Consider the following 15,532-nt stretch of genomic DNA (forward strand, 5'->3'; position numbering starts at 1 on the left):
ACGCTTGAGTAGGGAAATCGACAAAAGACGAGGAATCACTTTGAAAGCTTTTGGAGGTCGTGTCCCTGGCCAACCAAAGCGACTTATCTGCAACTGACTTTTGCCCCCACCCCATCCGGAGGAACAGAAAGAATCCGACCGGGCGAGCCCCGCTGCGCAGTGCGCATTGCGTCCCGGGAGCGCAGGGCTGGCGCCCGCCAGATCCACAACCTGCTCGGCTGCCGCAGCGCGCCGGGGCAGCGCGCCCTGCTCCGCGCCAATCCACGCTCCGGGTTTCCGCGGTCTCCGCCGCCGCGCGGAAGAGCCCCGCGGGGAGGGCGCTTCGGAAAGCCTAGTTCAGGGAGTCCCGAGAGCGCTCCTCTGCTCTGTGCCGCCTGCCCAGGGCGTCTGGCCCAGCGGAGCGCGTTCCTGAGCTCTGGGCTGGCCAGGTTGGCTTTGAGCTTCAGGCACCGGCTTAGGTGTCACCACCTGGGGCCCTCACCCACCACTGCTCTTCCAAAACCAGAGACTTGTTCCTGAGGAGTTTCTCTTGATCTTTGCTTAAGCAGGCTCAAGGTCTTCCAAGCTGGGCGCCCCCTACTAGCAGTCAGGAGTAGGCACCTTCCTAGCAATGGAGATGTGTCTGTCTCCAGCTCTTTTGCCCAAAGAGATACCCTTGGTGTCCTCAGAACCGAAAGGTTAACTGCAGGTTTAAAAAAAAAAAAAAAAAATTTTTTTTTTTTTGCTGTACCGCAAAGTGAATCAGCTTCCCGGATGTGATAAGGTGTTTGAAGGCACTTTGCAAGTTGTAAAATTCTCTGCTTAAAAAGAAAGTCCATCTACACTGTGTAACAAAGAGTATCTTTGTTACCCCATGGACTGTAGCCCGCCAGGCTTCTCTGTCCATGGAATCTTGCCAGCAAGAGTACTGCAATGGGTTGCCATTTCCTCCTCCCGGGGACCTTCCCCACCCAGGGATCAAACCTGCTTCTCTTGGAATGGCAGGTGGGTTCTTTACTACTGAGCCATTGAGGAAGCCCCCATCTTCACCGCCCCTCCAGAATTTCCCTCTCTTGAAAACTCCCATCTGAATGAAAACCTCAAGAGGGATTTTGTTCGCTGCCTTTACCCCCAAGGCATTGAAAAATGCCTCAAGTCAGTGGGCAGGTGGTCAATGAATAATTGTTGAATAAGCAAAAGTACCAGAGAAGGCAATGGCAACCCACTCCAGTACTCTTGCCTGGAAAATCCCATGGACGGAGGAGCCAGGTAGACTGCAGTCCATGGGGTCACTAGGAGTCGAACACGACTGAGCGACTTCACTTTCACTTTTCACTTTCATGCACTGGAGAAGGAAATGGCAACCCACTTCAGCATTATTGCCTGGAGAATCCCAGGGACGGCGGAGCCTGGTGGGCTGCCGTCTATGGGGTCGCACAGAGTCGGACACGACTGAAGCGACTTAGCAGCAGCAGCAGCAAGCGAAAGTACAAACAACACACTTTAGGAAATTAATTGGGTTGAGAACATTTGAGACTTCACCTTGCTTTCCTGATAGAGAAGCGACCAAACATTTACTGGGCACTACTGCTTGCCAAGTCTTCTAGGCTTTGGCTAGGACAGTCAGGATCCGGGGAGGGCTGGCAAATGTACGTGTCCTTCAAAGACATAGAAGGGGGCTTTATAAGATGGCTTAGTCCAATCCCTCAACCCTAGATTCCCATGAGGGCTCATTGACTCCCTTTCACTGCCCACCGCAGCCCCACCCAAAGCATATTCAATAAAATGTATTTAGTGCACAAAGAAGGTGCTTGTTGGTAAATGCTGGTTGATGATTAGCATGATTGGCCCAAGGTCACCCAGGACCAGGAGGAGAGCTTCAGCCCCACCTCCCTTCAACACACAACTTCTCCAAGGCCGTTGGGGACCACGACCATCCTGAGTAGAAGGCTTTTAGAATGCCTGGCTCCCAGTACTCTCAGTATAAGACCCTCGAAAGAAATGGCCCACGCAAAGTGCCAACCATAAGGGTTTTCTTCAGAGTGAGCCATGGAGACAAGCTCACAGCTTGCTGGGCACGTTTCCTTCGGAGCAAGGGATTTCTGCAGTTTTCTCCTTCACCTTACAAGCCTGACAGAGTGGGCCGGGGGCCCTCCAGGCCTGAGGGTGGCGGGAAGCAGACTCCAAGTGTCCCATTTCTGGCCTCAGCCTTCACCACCAGAATTGGCTGGTTAACCGCGGGGGCGTGGTGAGGCCAACTCGCTCAGGCAGTCCAGGTGAAGGGCTGCGCCAGTGGCCAGGCTTCCTTTTCCTATCTACTTTTCTTCAGAGTTTCTGCTAAAATCTGGAGACGTGGAATCCACTCGCGGCAACTCCGAGCCTTTCCAACTGAGCATGCGCCAATGCCTGGCTGCTTTTGGTCACCGGCCCCAGCTCCCTCTGAGCTGGGCTGCGGAGCCGGAGGAGGAGGGAGGAGGGGAAAGGGGAGGGGGTGCCTGGAGAGGCGGCGGCTCGCGCGCCTGCGCATCCAGCTCCAGGGACCTTAGGTTTTCTATGGGATTCCCAATCTGCTGCAGAGACCTACCGGAGCGTGTTGCGGCGGCGACTGGGCTTGCAAGGCGCGATCCAGGAGGGATTTAAGCAACCCAGAGCTCCACTAGAAAAAAAAAAAAAAAGAGCGCGAGAGAACCATACCCAGAGACGGCTTAACCGTTTATCCGAATTAAATATATATATACATACATTTATTTATACAGAACTGTTGAGTTTTATCATTTTCGTTAAGTGACCGTGAGCAGCGCTATAACTGTAAGTGGAAAATACAATCTTCGTTGCATTTGTGCATGTGTAGTGCAGCCAATTGTCTGGGAGACGCTTTGGTTATTGTCACCTACTTGGCTTTGCATAGATACGTCTAAATGCATGGTGTGACAATAGCTTTGGTTAATGCTGGTGATCTAAACGTATACTGTTAGTCCATGGGGGACCTTTTGGAATAATGGGGGTGGGGGAAGGGGGAGTGTTTACATGCGGGGTGTTTGGGGAATTGCCTTAGGCTAGATTTAAGACAGGTGAAACTGAGGTGCTTTTTAAGTTTGTCTATACATAGGCAGATTTCCTTACACAGATTTAAGTAGCAAATGGACCGATTGTGAAGTTTTCCGGTTGCTGATAAAACTATTGAGCGGTTGCAGTCAAGTACCAACCTGTCATCCGTTGGGCTGGTGCACCATTTTTCTCACTGTGGAAGAGGAGCGAACGTGTTTGTTAAGTGAAACTGAGTGGACGAGATGGTGTGGAGACCAGGATTGGTTTCCAAAGTGGGATGTTTAGAACCACAGGGCTAGGCGCAAAATCAGCTCATTTCTCTTAGTGTTTAAAAATGAGAAGATAATGTTTCGGATTTGATTTTTCGTCACGATGGTGAATGGGCAGAAAAAGGAAAGATGTTCAACCGCCCGGTCAGCCCGGTCTATTTTGAACAGAGTATGAGACTCAGAGCCTTTGAATGGGGACTGTCAGATCCAAACTAGTTACCTGCCTTTGCATGCTGTATTTGCATTCCAGAATGCAGGGTTGAAAAAACCAAATGTTTTACCTTTAGTAGTGTTTCTTTAAAGGAGAAAAGGTCGTTCTGTGTTTTGAGTTAAAATGGATTGTTCCTTGCCCAGATACTGAAGAAGGGTCTTTGCAAGGTCAAACCCCCCCGTGGAAATCAGGGGGTCTGGGGAACTGGGGGAGGGTGCAGGAAATGGTGATGCTCTCTGTGGGTGCTCAGCACTGCAAGGAGATGCCAGAGTGAGAATACATTTTTCTAGAGTTGCCCTCCTGTCCATATTTTGGAGATCAAAATGAAGTGGAAATGCTAGTAGGCATAGAAAAAAAAGTATATACTATCCATGTGTCACATCTCACTTGGAGACAAGAGGACCCAGGGAGCTGTATATCTACATATTGATTTTTTCAATTTAAAGGAATTTCACATTGAAAAAATTAAAAATGAAACTCTTGGGAAGACACATTTTTTTCCTCACTACCGTTTAGCTATTGTCTTTGGTGGAGGCGGCCAGGGGCGGGGAAGGGGTGGTGTTGTAGAGGGGTCCTGCATCATTGAACACCCCACTCTTGAGCACACGCTCATTAAGCTTCGGTGTTTAACCCCAGAAAATGCTGCACTGAAGCAGGCTGGCAGAATGGCATGAGGCAGGCAGACAGGAGAAGAGCATGGCCAATGTGTGCTGAATTTCCACAGAAAAAGCAGATCCAGTTTCTAGGATGAAATGAAATACATTTTACTCCAAATAGGACAAGCCATTTTAGACTCTTGACCCTTTAGTCAGTTCAACTATTTGGAATGTTTCAAAGGAATCTATAGTTCATTTAAGTGGACGAAATGTGAAGTAGAAAATTCGAGAATATCCTCTCCGTGGAAACCTAAAGTGTAAATCATACTGCCTTCTTGGTCCTTCCTTTCTTTACTCCAGGGCAGAAGGGCCAGTCATTTGTCCTAACTGAGCCATACTCCTTGTCATCAGTGAAAGTTGGAATGGCTCTCTGATGGAGCAGGTGCAACACTGCATTGATAAATGGGTGGAGGAGAAAGAAGGGGAAAACCTGGTGTGAAAGGTCATAGATGTTTTCTCCCAGATACCCCGGTTCATAAGGCTGAGTTATGGAGAATCGCACTGGGCAGAGACCTTCGAAAGCATCTAGTCCAAACCCCTTGTTTTATAGATGAGAAAATTGAGGCCCAGAGCCATGAAGCTAGGGGAAAGTCAATTAACTTCGAGTCTATGGAATAAAGAATTAAAGAGTAATGTTGAGGGAAAATGTTCCCTTCTCTCTGCACTTATAGCATCCTCAGTGACATCGCTGAGGTCTTAAAATAAATAATTGCCTGCTCCCAGCGCATCTTTCAAGAGAGTCCCGAAGGTTCCTTTTTACACCACTGCACCTCTCTTTGTCTCTCTTTTTTGGCAAGGTCTACTGTCTCTCTTTTCTGTTGCCCCTCACTTCTAATATACCCACTTCCTTAGATGTTTAGTCTGGCCTTCCTGGCATTCTCAGTTAGTTCCTTTGGAATCCTTCGAGTTTTTGGAGAGAACTGACAAACCAATTGGAATCTTCAGCTCCCGTTTGAAAACTGTCCAGGCCCATCGCCAACCCCTCTCTGCCCTGTTCCCCAGAACCTTTCAGGGAATCCAGCCTTCTGAGATGCTGCAGGCATCTCCCCTTCTGTTCTACCTGTCTCACCTCCTTCAGCTCTGCTGCAGCTGCGGACACTGGGACCTCTCAGAGTGAGGAAGTTGCCGTGTCAACACACAGCAGGCGCTGCCAGCTCGCGTCTGGCTCCTAGAAGGCAGAACCCAAATCCAAGATGCCTAGCTGTCTCCAGCCTTCATGGAAATCCACCAGACAAAGCCACCTGCAGAGAAAGGGACTGAAGACTGGGCGGGAAGACTGGAGGAAGACACCTGACTGTTCCTTCCTGAAGTCGGCGCTATAGAGGAGAGCAGAGCAGCTTTTTAAAGCCTTTGGAGCTTTTAAAGCACAGTCTTGCTGGACAGGAACTGCAAAGCAGGCAATAATAATACCTGCCTAATTGGCCCTTCTCTTTCCTTCTTTTTTTATCTTTTCCACTCATTTGCTTTCTCTATTTCTCCCTCATATTCTCCCTTCCATACAAATTTCTTGAGTATCTGTGCCATGAAGCTTTAGGCCTTTTAAAGATAATCTAGTCATCCCTGTCCCTTCTTCCCAGGCACTCAGGAACTATCACAAATATCCCCTTTGGGGAAATGCCAGGAATTCTTACCTGAAAAAGCTGAGAAGTTGGGGGAGGCTTGAGAAAAACAAAGTCTGAGACTCTTCCTCATTTGAGAGATAAGCTAAATACACTTGGCAAGTTTTGAAGCTCAGAAAGCAAGGTAGTGAGTTTCTCAACACATTTCCCAATCAACAATTTAACTTAACCATTTCCCTCGTGGTAAACTTTTACTGAGTTCGGATGAGCTCTGTCTTGGAGAGAGTCTGTCCCTAACACATACTCTTGGATCAAATGTCACCTGGCCTTGCTATTCTGTTCTGAAAACAGGCATGTCCAAGCTATTCTATACACCACATACAGAGGTCAGAGACTTGTAGCTACTAAAGATGCTGCTTTGCTTTGCTGTGGTGTGCATCTCATTCTGTAATAAGACAGCATGATTAGAAATGTCCTGAGCAAGCTATAGGTTTCTCTATTTTTTTTTTCAAGCGAACATCCAGTTCTCTTTATTAGGATGTAAATAAATCTCTTAGCACTACAAAAATATGAGTCATATGAGAGGTTTACAGTGGTCCTAGTACTGTATGTAGGAGGGGTTTAAATAAAACAGCTATTGATAATTAAAAGCGAATTAGTCCAATCAAGTTACAGTATCATCCTTCAGATTAAAGTGCTCTGATATTAACTAATGTGGCAGCAAACGTGATCCTGAGAAGGAATCCCACTGCCAGTCATCTTGCCTCTTAACTTTGAAACAACCAGAACGAACACAGAGAGAGTTCCGTGTAATAACTGCTCTCCCCTCAAGTCCTGCCCGCCCCCTTGGCCTGTGACATTCTCTCCTGAGGAGAGATGTCGGGATTTGATGAGATTCTGTCTCAACTGGGACAAAGAAAAATGAGTAATATGGAAAACATTCTAATATCGGGTTATGAACAATTGAATTAAACAAATTACCTGACAACTCTGTTTAGTTGCTAAGTCATGTCCAACTCTTTGTGACCCATGGACTGTAGCCCACCAGGCTCCTCTATCCATGGGATTCTGTAGGCAAGAACACTGGAGTGGGTAGGTTTTCTATTTGGGTTGCATGTACAGATGGATTCCAAACCTTGCTGAGGAGCTCCCTGTGGAATTTCATAGAATGACAGTATAATATCAATATCAAATGCATGGTTTCCTAGTTTGCAAGAGCAGAATATGTTTAATGTCATTCCAAAGGTCTTTTTCTTTGTGTTGAATGATTTTTATGTCTCTACGATTAGCAATTATAGAGGTGATCACATGCCATTGATCTAAGCTTGAAATCAACAATGCCCATCTCAGTTGCATTATTAGATGTAAATATGTTAATTTTCTGAAGTATCAAATGGCACAGAGAGAAATGAACAAATGGTTGATATTTCTACTATGCTGGTGGTTAATTCACATAATTTATAGAGTATGTGAACTGGATGGGATCCATATAAATTACCTAATCCATCCCTTCAATACATAAAAAAATGTAGTATAGTAAGGAACATTTTCCTGTAGGAGGACATGGCAAACCACTCCAGTATTCTTGCCTGGAGAATCCCATGGACAGAGGAGCCTGGCAGGCTACGGTTCCTAGGGTCACAAGGAGTCGGACACAACTGAAGCGACTGAGCAAGGAACATTTTATCTTAAAGACATATCTGCAATGTGAAAACACATTTCACAAAAGCAGAGATTTTAATGATCTTTTTTATATTTCCACAGAATCTATACAATGTCCTTTATAATAAATACTCTGTAATATTTCTCAATTAAATATTCTAATAAGAATCAGTTACATGGCCCTTGTTAATTATGTCAAGCAATTAAATCATGTATACTAAAAGCAAGGCTTCCCTCATAGCTCAGTTGATAAATCATCTGCCTGCAATGTAGAAGACCTGGGTTTGATTCCTGGGTTTGGAAGATCCCCTGGAGAAGGAAATGGCCATTCACTCCAGTATTCTTGCCTGGAGAATCCCATGGACACAGGAGCCTGACAAGCTATAGTCAATGGGATTGCAAGAGCTGGACATGACTTAGCAACTAAACCACCACCACCACTAAAAGCATGCACAAAATTAGAATTGCATTAAGTATCTTTATGTCACTAAAAGGAAAATCTAAACTAAAAGTTATTTTATAATTTATTTTCAATAAGGACATAAAAGCACTATGCTAATAACTTTAAGCATGCTTTTTAATGTACTTAAAGAGTATACTCCCTTTTTATCTCTTCATAGGTAAAAATGTAAATTATTTTATGTATTTACAAGAATTGATATCAATATGTCAAAAAAGGAGTATAAACCTACACTGTAGTAGATATGTATACCATGTATTTAAATCATGATTCTCTTGAGCTATGGAATTATTTTAATGTGTTCACCCTGTGAAGAGACCATAACACTGGATTTCTCATTTACAGTTTGTTTCTAAAGATAGCTTATGATCTCTTAAGTGAATCAAATAATTTGAGTTGCTTCCAGTTTCATTCATTGAGAACTCCACAAATGGAATCTTAGGGGTGCTTTAGAAACTGCTTAATGAATGAAATAGATATGCAATAGAAAATTACTGAAGAATCCTCAAAGAGGTTTGACACTTTAATAACAAGGTGTCTATGAATACATTAAAGATGCTCTATACCCTTATCAGCTAACTTATAGCATGCAAGTCGAGTAATTTGTTGGTGATTCTTTTGTTTCACTCTGGATTTCTCCATTGCCTTCTTTAACTGCATTTCTAACACAGATGACCTGCTGTGTAGCCATCAATTGTTTTTTTTTAAAGACAGCGCACTGCATTTCTAACCATTTGTTGGATTATTTTCAGATGAACAACATATTTCCTTTTGTTCTAAATTACATTTAAGATTTGGAATATCCTCATTCACCAGCAACCTTCAAGCTCATTATATCTAATGCAGTAATTGCAGAACATTTTATAGAAAATTAGACTCTCAAAAAGAGTTCATTTTTATTAAGCATTGCCCATAAAAGGCAACATGTTAACAAATTAGCTAAATTTACTTGTAATTTTTATATATCTATAGAATGAATATGACTTTTGTTTATTCTTGTTCATATAAGGACTTTTCTAAGAAATATGTCCCTTTAAATATATCATTTTCTCCTTTCTTTGGATCTTATTTATTATCTCTCAGGCTCTGAAAGACTGTGAACTTTTGAAGAGCTGAATGTAAATAGATTTTTTGCAAATTATTAACATGTTCAATGTGCTTTGCAGCCTTGGTAAATTTTTTCCAGTGCGAACAACTAGATCCTAATATTTCTGCTGTTTCATAGTTTAGAATGTTTATTGCAGTTGAAAGCTTCTCAGAATAGTAGATTTTGATGCTGCTAGAGTCTCGTGTTTTACATTTTGCCTTGGCTTTATTAATTTGTGATTAGTGTATTTATTTTTGATTTATTGAAACCCAGTCTTAAATTATGAGTGAAATTTCCCATTGGAGGCCCATTAAGAATTATCAATAAAGTTGACATGCTTATTAATATAATAGCTTATTTTTAATGTGTGGAATAGTGCTGTACAAGTTTGATTTTCAATTAGCAACTTCTGGAGTTTTCTGGCTTTTGATCTTATGAGCTAATGAAAGACTATCAATTTTGTTTATTCCAGAAGTTCAAGTGTTTCTGAAATTTATACGTAAGGTGTGTGGTATTTGCTTTCTTGCTCATATGGGAAATTTTATGAAAAATAAAAAAGAAATTGTGAAATGTTTAAATTCTAAACAAAATTGTTAGTTTTTTTTAAGTGTTTATAAAGATATTTATTCCTCAGAGTGAGATGAAAACCATCCATGTAATCTTCTGCCATTTTAAATTAGTGAATGGAAAAATTCCTCCATTCTCACGGTTTCAATTGGCTCAAAAGAAATTATGAAATTGTAAAACGAATTTTCAAGCTATATACACTTAGATAAAAATCCCTAATTCCACAGTTTATTAGTTCTATGACCTTGAATATATTGTTTAACGTGTCAAGCTCAGTTTCCATTTAAAATTGGATTCTTGAACAGAAATAGAAGACTATGTATTAAAGAATATAATATAATGCCTCATTATTGAAAATGTGCAATTAATGATAGTCATTATCATTACTGTCATTTCTTGTATCAGAAATTAATGGTTCATAAATCACTTTAGTCTCTGAGTTATATAGTAATCCCACTCGTAATAGAACCTCTGAATAAGAAATTGAGCTATGACCAATGAACAGTTAACAGTGCTTAACCTACCTTGTAAAAAAAGCATCCATTAAGTAAGTGTGCCAAGCACTGTGTAGTCACCAGAATCAATAATAAATAAGTTACAGTCTCAGCCTTCAAGGAATTTATACCTAATGAGGAAGGTAAACACAGTTCAGTAAGTCAAGTGAAACAAAAATATGGTATAGATGCATAAAGGAAATAATTTGTAGAAGAAATGCCTACACTGAGACCTTATTCTCATTCTTATTTCTTTCATTCTTTCCTTAAATGCATCTCCTTTCATTATACTGTTTCTTTGCCATTATCTCCCTACCATAAAATACCAGCGTATAATTGGACACAACAGAATATGGAACCAAGAAGATATTTTTAACTTTGTTCCCTTATTGAATACATTTTAAGGTCATCTATTAATTATTTTCCAATGTAGCTAAATAATATGGCCCTTGTCTCCCACCCAAGCCTCCAGAGGGTCATTGAAACTCAGTGAAAAAAGAGCCTTGCCTTTGGTTTAAATATTATACAATGATACTTCTATCCTTTAACACCTTCCAAAAAGAGCTTTCTATCTGATACTCTCTGTGCCAAATGTAAGTTGCTTCAGTCGTGTCTAACTCTTTGCAACCCTATGGAATCTTAGGCCGCCAGGCTTCTCTGTCCATGGGGATTCTCCAGGCAAGAATACAAGAATGGGTTGCCATGCCCTCCTCCAGGGTATCTTCCTAACCCAGGGATCGAATCTGTGTCTGCCACATTGGCAGGCGGATTCTTTACTACTGAGCCTCCAGGGAGGCTCACACATACACGTGTGTGTGTGTGTGAAAGTCACTCAGTCATGTCCGACTCTTTGTGACCCCATGGACTGTAGCCTGCCAGGGAAGCCCACACATACACATACATAAATCCAAACTGACCTTAACTATCTTCAGCTCTTCTAAGAGCTTTTTCACTTTTCCTCAGCTTTTCCTCAATTCTCCCTCTATTTCCTGCTCCATTTACTAGGAAAACTCAAGTATATTTCTTATCTGGAGTTAAAGAGATATCTTTTTTCCCCTTTTGAAGTCTGTAACAAAGTTGCACCTAAATTCTGAGGCTCTTTTCTGTAGGAGGAGTATTGTATGATTCACAGAATTAGGTAGGAGTTTTGATTCTAATTGATTTGGGGACTTTTTTTCTCATTTTTGAAATGGGGTCATATATCTACCTTGGTACTAATATGTGTGTGTGTGTGTGTGTGTGTGTGTATCACATGTATATGTATACCACTTTAAAGAACACACTTGCCACTGCAGGAAACATAAGAGACGCAGGTTCAGTCCCTGGGTTGGGAAGATCCCTTGGAGGAGGGCATGGCAACCCAGTCCAGTATTCTTGCCTGGAGAATCCCATGGACAGAGGAGCCCGGGAGACTACAGACCATAGGGTCACAAAGAGTTGGACACGACTGATGCATGCATCCACGCACACCACTTAAAAGAGATTAGCACATAGTAAATAATTCTTCCTCTCCCTCCAAATTTCCACCTTCCCATCTCCTCTTCCCCATTTATCCTAGCAGAACACTAAAGTGTTCTGTTCTTTTCAAGTATATTTGTCCTAATCTGCTGGTGGTTAAATAATGCAATAGCTAGGACATGCATATCCTAGGTAATGTGGTGAGTATGGTCCTAGAGAAGGCATCCTAACTGAATCAAAGTCCCAGCATAGACCTGTGTTCCTACATCTGTTTGAAAAAGACTTCCATTCATTTAAGACATGCCTCCTACTAAAGTTCCAAAAGCTTCTACTGACTATGTTCAGTTGATGAATAATCCATCCCCATTCAATGATTTATAAGTTTAGTTCAGTTGCTCAGTCGTGTCCTACTCTTTGCAATCCTATGGACTGCAGCATGCCAGGCTTCCCTGTCCTTCACCAACTCTCAGAGCTTGCTCAAACTCATGTCCGTTGAGTCAGTGATGCCATCCAACCATCTCATCCTCTGTCATCTCCTTCTTCTCCTCCTGCCCTCGATCTTTGCCTGCATCAGGGTCTTTTTCAAGGAGTCAGTGCTTCGCATCAGGTAGCCAAAGTATTGGAGCTTCAGCATCAGTTCTTCCAATGAATATTCAGGACTGATTTCCTTTAGGATTGACTGGTTTGATGTCCTTGCAGTCCAAGGGACTCTCAAGAGTCTTTTCCCACGTGACAGTTCTAAAGCATCAATTCTTCAGAACTTAGCTTTCTTTATGGTCCAACTCTCACATCCATACATGACTTTTGGAAAAGACCTTGGTTGGCAAAGTAATGTCTCTGTTTTTTAATATGCTATCTAGTTTGTCATAATTTTTCTTCCAAGGAGCAAGTGTCTTTTAATTTCATGACTGCAGTCATCATCTGCAATGATTTTGGAGCCCAAGAAAATAAAGTCTGTCACAGTTTCCACTGATTTATAATGCTCTTCATAAATCTTGTCAGAAGATATCTGCCAACCTTTAATTTTCAACCTTCATACTCTCCCTCCCCTACCTTTTCCTTCAAGGTGCCTTGAGTGTGTTTTAAACATTCTAATGACATCCTTACTTCACTTCTTTGTTTCAGGTCTAGCACTATCACTTCTATATTTTTGGTCCAACTAATGTCCATCAAATAAATGATAGAAAGGGAGCCCTCAATGGAGTACATAATACCTGTTGCAGATCATGTTCATGCCAGGGTTGGCCTCTCAGAGCCTTCATTTGTTGAGCATTTGTAGAAGTGTATCCTGATGTAAGTTAGCTAGGAGCCAAGAACAGCTCGCAAAGTGGGGGTGAAGGAGAGGTACACCTACATACAGATATATAAATACTTACATATTTACATGCATGATAGATACACAGTAAGTTCAGTATGTTGTCTTAGGTTGTTTTACATTTTAAGGAAAAGATTTAAGAGCAAATAGCTTTATAATAAATCAGCACTTTTGCTCTCATTCTAGGTGAAGTGGCAGATTTGAAAGTGAAGGAAGTTTTAAGGCTTCCCAGGTGGTGCAGTGGTAAAGAAACTGCCTGCCTATGCATATGCCGTTCTGCTATCTGCTGTCTGCCAGTGCAGATAGGAGATGTGGTTCAATCCCTGGGTCAGGAAGAACCCCTGGAGTGGGAAATGGCAACCCATTCCTGGGAAATCCCAAGAACAGAAGAGTCTGGAGGGCTACAGTCCATGTGATCCAAAGAGTCAGACAAAACCAAGCACTCACACATTAAGGACATTTTAGACTGTTTGTTTAAAGAAATATTTCCAAAATGCTACTAGTTATTTCCCCTTGAAGAGTCTTGTGGAAACCCTTTTTGAAGTAAATAATGTTTCCAGCATCCCAGTCTTAAATTATTTGCAGTGCATATTTTCATATTAATAGTAAGTCTGAGTGGTCCTGAAGACCCAGCATATGTTTCATTTGCTTAACCTTATGTTTCCAAATCTTTTTGCACAGTGAAGTTATGTTAAAATGTGCTTGTTAACCATCTCATGTGGTTCTAAAGAACCCAATTGAAAAAGAAGGACAAAAAACTGAACTATGTAGTGAAAGGTACTTTAGAACAAGGAGCCATTAATTGTGTCTTTTAGGTATCAAAGTTGTGTTTTAGGTATCATAAGTGTGAAGTCTTGCAAGAGTTACTTTACTTTTCTGAGTTTTGGTTTTGTCATTTAAAAATAAATATGAGATTTTCTGCCTTCCCTTCTCTGGTTAGGAGTTTATTGTGAGATTGAAATGACTTTGAACATACTCTATAAACTGGATAGTGCCAAGTAATGGTAAGAGGCTTATGATTATTATTCAACTTTAGAGTTTTAGTTTATCTTTTATTTTAAAAAGATAAATTAAGAATCAGAGTACTGGTCTGGTGCAAATTATTGCAATGAGATTATATCTTCTAAAAGAAGTCCCCTGCCTCCTATCCTTCCTGCCCCCTATCCTTCCCCCTATCCTTCCCATATGGTAACTATAACTAGGTCTTCACACAGTAAAATTGAAAATGTGATTTTAAAATAAAATAAATCTGAAGGGGAAAATCAAATTACTTACAATTTTAGACACATCAACCTCTGGTTTTTTTCCTCAGGATTTCTCGTGTAGTTGAGCCCACAGTGTTTCTCGGTGGAGTAAGCATGTTCCAATTTTCAGAGATACTCTTGTGGAAAGAGAGGCAACCATGGCCATGTCCAAGTGTTTGTTCCAGCAGACAGGCTTTGGCAATAAAACTTTTATCCTAATGGAATAAACAGGTCTGTGAGAGTCACTGGGCCTTACATTCTTGAATGCAACATGTGTATATAGAACTGAACAATGCAAGGACAGGGGAAAATGACTGAAGAAACAAGAGAGACCCGTATATGTCTGTGTCCAAAGAGAATCCATTTTGAACAAGGTCTGTGCCTCTCAGTGCAGGTCAGCAGGAGCAATGACTTCCCCTCAGGGACAATGGAAATCATTTCTCATGAGTTTCTATAACCCTGATTATCAAAATCTGATTCCTTCCTCGGAATCCTCCCCAGTCATCTTAGCCAAGAGTTTTCTCTCAGGCTTCTTACCATATCTGAACTCATAGTTACTTGTGTATGTGCCAATTCTCCTAGAGAATTGGAAGTTCCTTGAAAGGAAATCTGTCTGATAAATTTTTAGGTCCCCTCTAGAGAGGTGTGCCACTGGAGGGCAGTTGAATAGGGGTGGTAGCATGCCAAGTGTACGTTGCCCCATTAATAAGTTGTAAAGAGTGGCAATCATAGTCAGGCACTATTAAAGAGTTCGCAAACAGGTTTTGAGAAGCAGCATTTGGGCGTCTGACTCACAAAGGGTGTTGATGGCTAGGTTACACAGTGCCTCTAAGAGTAAGTAAGACTGCCCATTTCCTATATAACCTCCTTTTCTCAGCCCCTCCCTGGAGCAGTAGAGCAAACAGTGAAAGAAGGAAGCAAGCAGAATAAAGAACAGATTACAATCTCCTCTCTTCTGCTTGGTTCAAAATTGAGCTGAGAAAGGAGAGACTAGGTTAGATATATAGTGAAAAATTACAGTTAAGTTAGACTGAGCTTTTTAATACCTACTTTAATACCTACTTTTCTGATACCTGAAAGTTACTTGGAAAGATAAAGATCAGCCCAATATATCATTCTGGAATGGGAAAGGGAGGCACAGTTAGAGCATATTTGAGGAAGAGATTAGAAAATAAAGCTATGTAGCCAACCCATTCGATAAACTGGTTATAAAAGAAACAATACAAAATGGCCTATGATTCATCCATAAAGCAAGAGATATAGGCCAGAATTGCTGGTGTAGGTGTTAGAAAGAAGAAACTGGTGTGAACTGGAGTGACAGAAGAAAATGGTCTGGGTCCAGATCACCAGTGGTACAGGAGAAATTGGAAAAGAATGACTTCCAAAGAGGCGCTCTGTAGATATCCAAGTACACAGAGCACTTGTATCATTCATCTTTGGCTCATAACCAAGATCAGATTCATCTGAATATTGGAAGTTATCTCTAAGCTAATTTCAGGAGAGCAAAGAAATAAAAGCAAAGA

At 41.7% G+C, this 15,532-nt stretch overlaps 1 protein-coding gene across 1 annotated transcript in view; it reads left to right on the top strand.

Moving 5' to 3' along the window:
- The first annotated feature begins 2,558 nt into the window (after positions 1-2,558).
- VSNL1 (visinin like 1) overlaps positions 2,559-15,532 on the top strand; it is a 119,147-nt gene continuing 106,173 nt past the window's right edge. Inside the window, exon 1 of the mRNA XM_055400777.2 lies at positions 2,559-2,787. The gene's annotated coding sequence lies outside the window, so the exon portion shown is untranslated. The remainder of the gene's footprint in view (positions 2,788-15,532) is intronic.

This window comes from Moschus berezovskii, chromosome 11, assembly GCF_049115385.1.
Source record: "Moschus berezovskii isolate FMDL1 chromosome 11, NW_MosBer_1.0, whole genome shotgun sequence".
Lineage (NCBI taxonomy): Eukaryota > Metazoa > Chordata > Mammalia > Artiodactyla > Moschidae > Moschus > Moschus berezovskii.